This window comes from Tachyglossus aculeatus, chromosome 11 (assembly GCF_015852505.1).
Source record: "Tachyglossus aculeatus isolate mTacAcu1 chromosome 11, mTacAcu1.pri, whole genome shotgun sequence".
NCBI classification, from domain to species: domain Eukaryota; kingdom Metazoa; phylum Chordata; class Mammalia; order Monotremata; family Tachyglossidae; genus Tachyglossus; species Tachyglossus aculeatus.
The window spans coordinates 64,935,404-64,944,660 of record NC_052076.1 but is presented as its reverse complement, the minus strand read 5'-3'; positions in this window follow the sequence as shown (position 1 = coordinate 64,944,660).

Sequence of the window (9,257 nt, the reverse complement as noted above, 5' to 3'; positions counted from 1 at the left end):
CTCTTGGTCATCCTCCCAGCTTGAGGATGATATAGCAAAGGATGAGAAGTAGCATGGCCTACTGGAAAGAGCACAGGCCTAGGAGTCAGAGGACATGGGTTCTAATCCTAATTCTTCCACTTCTAAGTGATCCTGGCCGAGTCACTTAAGTTATTTGTGTCTCAGTTAACTCACCTGAAAATAGATATTAAGACTGGGAGCTCCACATGGGATATGGACCATATCCAATCTGATTACCTTGAATCTACCCTGGCTCTTAGCACAGTGTCTGGCACATCATAAGCTCTTATCAAACACCATTTTAAAGAAAGTCTGGGGTGGGTTCCATTTCCTCTGAGATGGCCGTAATCTTCCCTGGAAGTCTGGCCCTAATTAGGTTCTAAAATGTTCTAATACTAGAGGATCCTTCTCCTGAAGTCAGAGATGCAGTATGTTTGGGAAATTCAGCTTTAGAAGTAATGAATATGTTCTTTTCTTTCTGACTGAGCCTTTGTCTGGAAATTTTGAGGTAATGCAGGGTCAGGTAATTGAGGTCAGAAGGGCTCAGTGTGAGAAGGTGAATCACGAGGGCAACCTTAAATGATGCAGATGAGTTTATCCAACCTGATTTGCTTGTATTCCCCGCCCTGTCGGCATCCCCCCTGTGGATTTTTAATCCATGCAGAAATCTGGTCTTTAAGAAAAGGGTTGTCCTTTCTGCTCTGGCAGGGACATGGCAGGCCTAGTGTTTTAACTAAAAATTGGCACCCCTGATCCAAAACAGTCAAAAACTGCTCCTTCCAATGGGGCAGTTGAGAGACCGGATTCCGGGCAGATCAGGAACTGTGACCACCGCGACTTCCAGCAAGGACAGTCCGGTCCATCAGCCGAAGAGTCAGAAGAAATTTATGGGCTGTCCTCTCTGTTAAAACTCCAAGGCTATTGCCACAATCATTTTGGTAATAAAACTTAATGAACAGATCAAGACAGAACACACACAAAGCATCTCTGTGCAATTTCACTGAGACTCGTTTGCGAGTGGATTTCACTTGGACATGCAGCCGGAAATAGTAACACTTCAGCTGCTGAAAACGGGGGCGGGGGCAGACCCTTTATCTAAAAGGGTCCCTGTTTTCCACATATTAGAGAATTCCTTGAGTGGAAGTGAACCTGAGCTTCCCAGCTGAACCAGGCCCACTCCCTAAGAAATGAGTGAAAAATGGTCACCCTGGCTCAGATCAGCGTGGCACAATGGAAAGAGCCCAGGCTTTGGAGTCAGAGATCATGGGTTCAAATCCAGGCTCCGCCAATTGTCAGCTGTGTGACTTTGGGCAAATCACTTAACTTCTCTGGGCCTCAATTACCTCAACTGTAAAATGGGGATTAAGACTGTGAGCCTCCTGTGGGACAACCTGATCACCTTGTAACCTCCCCAGTGCTTAGAACAGTGCTTTGCACATAGTAAGGCCATTATTATTATTATTATTATTATTATTATTATTATTATTATTATTATTATTATTATCAGTGGTGCAAACAGTCCACTTTCTGTGCTATCACCAAAGTATCTTTGTAGAATTGGCCTGACAGCTTTGCTCTTTGATGTCCAATCTCATAGGAGACACCTCTAAAATATCTATTATATCTACTACTTAGTACAGTGCTTAGCACAGAGCAAGCACTTAACAAATACCACTTACTATCATCAAGTTTTTCCTAACAATAACTCATCGTGAACCTTACATCCATGAATCTATATCAGCCACTCTTGAATCATCTAGCTTGCCTTCCTTTTCCCTGGAATAACCAATTATTTTATTGAAGCTATTAGACCTGATCTCCCTAATATCCCCCCTGCTCCTCTCCAGTCCCTCCCCTCTCCTTGCCATTTCCTTCCCAGAACTATCTCAAGAAGAGATTTACTGCCTTCTCTCAAAATCCACCCCCTCTACCTGTGCATCTGACACCATCCCTACGCATCATATCAAAGCACTTGCCCCCTTTCTTCTTCCCTACCTGACTGCCATCTTCAAGTTTGCAATACAATGGCTTCTTCCCCTCTGCTTTCAAATGTGCCCATGTCTCTCTTATCCTAAAAAATAACCTTCACAGCATTGCTAAAATCTGCCCACTCTTCTCCATCCAAATTGCTACCACATTAATCTAAGAGCTTAACCTATCCCACCTTGCTTACTGCATCAGCTTCTTTGCTGAGCTCCCTCTTGTCTCTCCTCACTCCAGTCCATACTTCACTCCGCTGCCTGGATCATTTTTCTACAGAAACATTCAGTCCATGTTTCCCCACTGCTCAAGAACCTCCAACGGTTGCCTGGCCACCTCTACATCAAACAGAAACTCCTCACCATCAGTTTTAAAGCACTCAAACACCTTTCCCCCTCCTGCCTCACCTCACTGCTCTCCTCTTACAATTCATCCCTCACACTTCACTCCTCAAGTACCAACCTACTCACTGTAGCTTGATCTCATCTATCTCACTGCCGATCATTTGTATAAATCTTTCCTTTGGCCTGGATTGCCCTCCCTCTTCATATCCCACAAACAATTAATCTCTCCACCTTCAAAGTCTTAATGAAGGGATCTCCTCCAAGAGATCTTCCTTGCCTAAGCATTCATTTCCTCATTTCCCACTCCCTTCTGCATCACCCTGATTTGCTCCCTTTATTCACCCTTCCTTCAGTTTCACAGCACTTCTGTACATATCCAAAATATATTTATGCATATTACTCTGTCTCCCCCTCTAGACTGCAAGGTCAATATGGGCAGGGACCATGACTACCAACTGTGCTGCATTGTACTTTTCCAAGCATTTAGTACAGTGCTCTGCACACAGTAAGCACTCAAATATCATTGATTGATGGAATAATTATTTGCCTCTCATTTTTTTCCACCCCTTTTAGCCTGCGCAATTACCTTATGCTCTCCGCTGTTGTTGTCTCCTTGTGTTTGCTTTGAATCCATCACCTGCATCTTATAAAAGTGCTGTACAAAAGTGCTTTTCATTTTGAGTATTGGGTGAAAGGTTTGCAAGGATTTCAGAGGGGGATAGGGACTGAAAAGGGACAGTTTTCCAAGAGCCAAAGGGTGAGAAAGCCCCCAGTTGGTGTCATTTTAGCCCTAATTAGAAACTTTCAGGTCTTTTTCTAGACCAGGTTTAAGCAGGTTTGGGAGTCTAGTTCTAAAAACTGTACAGGGATAACTGTCCACACAATGGCAAACTGTGGATTGCCTTTCCTGAGAGAATGGGTCTGTCTTTCCCTCTCATTCCCACCAAAAAAAAAAAAAACTAAGAAAGAATATGAGATAAATTTTCTGAGATCCACCCCAATCTTTAACAAGATTTATTGTTAGGACAATCTTCTGTATATAGAACCTAAAGGCATTTATCTGCAAATGCTGAGATAATCTCTACTGTTTGCTCCTTCTTGAAGAGACCCTGCTGGCTCCTGATCTGTTTAAGAAATGTTTTGTGCTTTAAAATTGTTCTTTGGTCCACAATCCTGTCTTTTCTTTTCTTGGTCATATAATCTCTGCTCCTTTAACCCCTTTGCATTGAATGTATTTTCCAAATTCTAATCATTTTCCTTCTTTGCTGAACCCTCTTTTCTTTCTCTACATCTCTCTAGCTGTCATTCACAGGGTCTGGTTCCTTAGAAATGCTCGTCCTGGGGCTGGATGTGCATGGTGAAAGATGACAAAACAGGATCTTTTTGAGTTCTGGGGAAAGGTGCTGGGCACACCCGACATCCTAGGGAAATAAATCCCCTGAGATGATCACCTCAGATTCTTCCCATCAGAAACATCACCCCAACTTTATCAGTCCCAGGGGCTCAGACTCACTTCGCTCATCCACCACCCTGGCAAAGCTATATTAATTCGTCCAACATCTTCTCCTCAAAGATCCATCCCTGAGGTATTCTACTTATGTTTGGGAAGCCCGGAGCTGGTGAAGGAGTGAACTTCCATAGGTTTGCCTGAGCCATTTTCACTCCTTATGGAACATGTGCAGAATGTCTGTCCTTATTAGCGAGGTCTCCTCTTCTTAAAGCAGTATCACCCCTTGTGTATCTGTTTGTGACTGAGTCACTTATTCTTTCACATATTCATTCAATCATATTTATTGAGTGCTTACTTTGTGCAGAGCACTGTACTAAGTGCTTGGGAAGTACAATTTGGCAACATATAGAGACGGTCCCTACCCAACAATGGGCTCACAATCTCATATCTGTCAACAGTCTTGTCCTGTCTCCCTCAGGGGAAGCAGTGTTGCCTAGTGGATAGAGCCCAGGCCCGGGAGTCAGAAGGCCCTGGATTCTAATCCCGGCTCTGCCTCATGTCAACCGTGCAACCTTGGGTAGGTCACTTAACTTCTCTGTGCCTCAATCAATCAATAATATTTATTGAGCACTCACTGTGTGCAGAGCACTGTATTAAGCGCTTGGGAAGTACAAGTGCAGGCAAACCCTACATTGGATAGGGACTGAGTCCAACCCAATTTGCTTATTACCTACCCCAGTGCACAGTGCCTCGTGCATAGTAAGCACTTAATAAATATCATATAAAAAAACTCAAAAAGCCTAACTAGCATGGATGAGAGGGTGAGAATGACACCGCACAAACCACCAGCACGATAATCAATTCCTTTCCTGAATCCTCAGGGCCCAGGCTCATCTGTCATTCCTGACTGAAGGCTCAATCATCATTATTGTTTCCCTGGAAAACTACAGGTAGAGGAGAGTTACAAAGTAGAGATTCGATGAGATGGAAAATGTGACGAGGGAGTCTGAGTTCTACTCTGCCTAGTGTGCACATCTGAAAAACTAATGCTCATTTAGAGAAATAAAAGCAGAAGAGAATTATGTGCTTGTCTTCACTTTAGCTAAGGCAAGGGACTTTTTACTCATTTGAAATTTAAACCAATTTGCTGATTTACCAGGGGTAAGAAGGAAAATCCTTGGCTTAAATTCATCTTCATTGTTCTCCTCTGCCCCCTGTACCGTCAGAATGAGAAGAGGAGCACCAGAGGCAAATTTGCACATGCATTTTGATTATTGCTAAATTCTCTGCCCAGAAAGCAAGCCACCAGCAGGTTACAGGCCAGGCTGTAGAGCTTGGCACAAATAAAGAAGCTGATGATGGGGTTTATTCTGGATACCAAACGACTTAGAGCTCTTGTTTTAGTACGTATGGATTTTACATCTGTACCAGACAATTTAGAGCTCCTGAGTTTATCTTGCGGGTGTTCTTACAAGCAGATTTGGACAATAGCTATGGGAATATCCATCTAAATTAGTTTTTTCTTTGTGAAAGGCAGAAGACTCTCAGTAAATGTCTGAATATATGATCTATTATAGATATTAGAGAAAGAAAAGATGTATCAGCACATGGGATCCCCTTCCTCTCTACCAATGCAGTTGATAAATGAGCTGAATTAGTGAGTCCTTGCTGTTATTAAATACCTCCTGGACTGACAGATACTCACTGGGTCTTTCTGGAGAACAGAAGTTATCTGTCCTTGGATTAAAATTCCCAACTTACCAGTCATAGAATGGGACATGCTTTGTAAATGACTATTCTCTACAAATACACTCTTAGTGGCAGGAGCACGGGACTGGGAGCCAGATGACCTGGTTCTAATCCCAGCTCTTCCGCTTGTCTGCTGTGTGACCTTGGACAAGTCACTATACTTCTTAGAGGCCTCAGGTTCCTCAACTGTAAAATGGAGATTCAGTATCTTCTCTCTCTCCTGTTTTGGCTATGAGCCCCATGTGGAACGGGGACCGTGTCCGATCTGATTAACTTGTATCTACCCCAGTACTTGGAACAGTGCTTGACAGCTATTAAACACTTGAACAGATATAATGACACTCTGCATAAGCATCTGTGGCCTGCAGCCAACCGGTCTATGCATTTCAATCAGTGGTATTTCTTCCATGCTTACCATCTGTGGAGTACTGTACTAAGTGCTTGGGAATGTACAACATAATGGAAGGGGTAGAATAGCTTCCCTGTCCACAAGGAGCTTGCAGTCCCCCAATTATTCCAACCAGGAGGAGGATTACAGTCCAATCCTGACTCATGTCTTCCAGATGAATAGATCAGTTAAGAAAGCTGAAATGAAGTGTCACAGCACTGTAGCTGCTGGTTTTGGTGCTGGTAGACTTTAGATTGTCAGCTCATTATGGGCAGGGAACATGTCTGCTAGATCTGTTGTATTGTGCTCTCCCAAATGCTTAGTACAGTGCTCTGCATATAGTAAGCGCTCAATAAATACCAGTGATTGATTGATCCGTAATAATAGCAGTAGTGTTTATTGAGTGACTACTAAGGGCAAACCACTGTAGTAGCCCATCAATCGATCATATTTTTTGAGCACTTACTGTTCACAGGGCACTGTACTAAGCACTTGGAAAAGTACAATGCAGGAGAGTTGGTAGACATGATTCCTGGCCTCAAAGTGTTCAAGGAGTAAGCACATGGGAAAGTACTAAGATTTACAAGACTGGTCCCCTAAGCACAGGGCGTTTCCAGGTTGAGGAGACATTTTGTGTGCCTGCATGCTAGGTAGCTCTGTGCCCACAGGATTGTCTTGAATGTGAGATGGTCATGTTCTGGGCACCTCCAGTCACCTGCCCTGAGGATTTCAGGTTGGCATATCTGCAATCTACCTGGCCCACCACCTTGGCATCCATTGCCAAGTTGAAGGTTGGCTGTGGCAGGTTCTGCTGCAGAACTTGGGTCACAGCCATGGACCCCAGGGATAGGTTGGTTGGGTCATTTTTCAATACAGACTTTGCTCTGAGGGCTGCTCTGAGCCTCCTGCCCCCATTTTTCTCCCCTCTACTCTCCCCATGCCAGCCTAGTCAAGTCCACCCCTTGCTATTTTGGTGCTGGCCCTACGGAAGGGTGATGGGTCAGGTGCTGGGAGAGCAGGGCAGGGGGCAGTTGTCCAAGTACCATTGGTGTTTTGAGACCCCAAGTGTCGAAGGAAGATGTAGTAACCTGTTAGGTGAACGGCACCCCTTAGTTTACCCAACTCACGTTGCGAGGCGGGGTGAGTCATTCTTATTTTCTTGTGGATGCAGGTCAGAGATGGATGGTGGATCATCTGCTGGCATGGGTCAAGTCTGGATTCAAGGCTTGAGTCCGAAACTGGCTTATGATGTCTCTTGGCCTGGACTCTAAGCTCTTCTCTAGACTGTAAGCTTGTTGTGGTCAGAGAATCTGTCCTGTCTCCTTGATTGTTATGTCATACTCTCCCAAGCACTTAGTACAGTGTTCTGCACACAGTAAGCACTCAGTAAATACTGTTGACTGATCAACTGAGTGGAGATCCCACAGATAGTTCCTTCCCAAGCTCCGATGAGGTCACAGGTTGAGGGCATGAAGAATTTCCCTCACAGAATCAAGTTTCACCCAAAACAAATGTTTCTGTAACTCGTGAGCTGCCAGCAATTGAATCATTGTCAGGATAGCAAGCTCGACTTCCTGATGACTTACTGACTAGCCTGAATAAACGAGCTAATTTGCCCTATTTTGGTTCATCTTTCAGCCTATAATAGAATAGAAATTCCTCGAACAGATTAATGTTTCAGAAACCCGGGGAAAGGATTCCTTAGGACACCAGAGACAGGGATTGTAGTCTCACTGAAGGTTTCTATACACATCAGAGGGACACAAAGGCTCAAGGAAAGCCCAAGAAGTACAAGGGCCTCGAGACTGCAACATTTAGTCACTTTTGACAAATCCAAACACCTTGGAGGAAGAGTAATAAAGAAAATTAATAATTAAATTGGATCGTGGAGAAGGAAGCATGGGAAAGGAAAGCTATTGTAGTGGTTATTATTTCAGGTGAGATTAAATCATACTAGGGGCTTATTCTGTTTTTAAGAAAATGGCCTTTCCCAACTGGGCCGTTTTCCTTTTCTTTAATTATTGAAGCATCGAGCAAATCCTTAACAAAGCTGTAAAGCAGAGATGTAGTTGATAAGCACAGAGGAAGTGGCTCCAGGAAGAAAAAAAACCTAAAACTTTTTATGAATACTAAAAATGCCTGATGTGTGTCCCTAGATGCCCAGAATGGGATCCTATTTTAACTGTCAAGCACTGAGTAGGCCTCTAAAAGATTCAAAACAATAAAAGAATAGAGGACAAAATAATCCCGTTTATGAAGGGTGTATGAGCTCTCCTTGCTGCTCGATAACTTTCTGAGTAGCAGCTAAAAAGGTAGCAAGGGGGTGGGTTTGTGGAAAGGGAGCAGAGTTTGCAGAGAAACAGTTCTTGAGACCTAGGGCGATTCGAAGAAAACACATTCTGGCCAGCACACAGGATGTTGTAGGTCATGGCTACCTCCTCATACAAGTGTTGGCCACAGAGAAGCTCTCTACCCAGGGCTTGATGGGGGAAGGGACCTTATAAAATAAAAAGGAATGGTTCTCCTCCTCAACTCTGATTCTTCCTTTTCCCCGCCCAGCACTGTACGAGATGTTCGGGAGAGTACAATGGAGTTTTTGTTGCTGCTGTTGCTATTTTTTAATGGTATTTGGTAAGGCTTACTCTGTGCCAGGCACTCTAGGAACACACAAAAGATTCAGGCTGTACACATTTCCCCTCCCACATGGGTCTCACTAAGTAAGAGGGAGTAGAGTTTAATCATAGTTTAAGCAGATGAGATACCTGAGGGACAGAGAAGCAGAGTGACTTGCCCAGGGTCACACAGCAGACAAGTGGAAGAGTGAGAATCAGAGAAGGAGTTCAAGCTGGAATAGTCTCCGCTCCTCCCACTATCGATCGATGGTGTTTATTGAGTGCCTACTCTGTGCCAAGCACTGTACGAGATGTTCGGGAGAGTACAGTAGAGTTTTTGTTGCTGTTGTTGCTATTTTATTAATGGTATTTGGTAAGGCATACTCTGTGCCAGGCACTCTAGGAACATACAAAAGATTCAGGCTGTACACATTTCCCCTCCCACGTGGGTCTCACTGTCTAAGTAAGAGGGAGTAGAGTTTAATCACAGTTTAAGCAGATGAGATACTTGAGGGACAGAGAAGCAGAGTGGCTTTCCCAAGGTCACACAGCAGACAAGTGGCAGAGTGAGAATCAGAACCCAGGTCCTCTAACTCCCAGGCCTGTGCTCTTTCCACTAGGGCATGATGCTTCCCTGGAGTAAGTAGGCATGATCCCTGCCCTAAAAAAGCATGCAATCTGGAGCAGGAGTTAGACACTAAAGTAAATTACAGGTAAGGAGATGCAACAGAGTT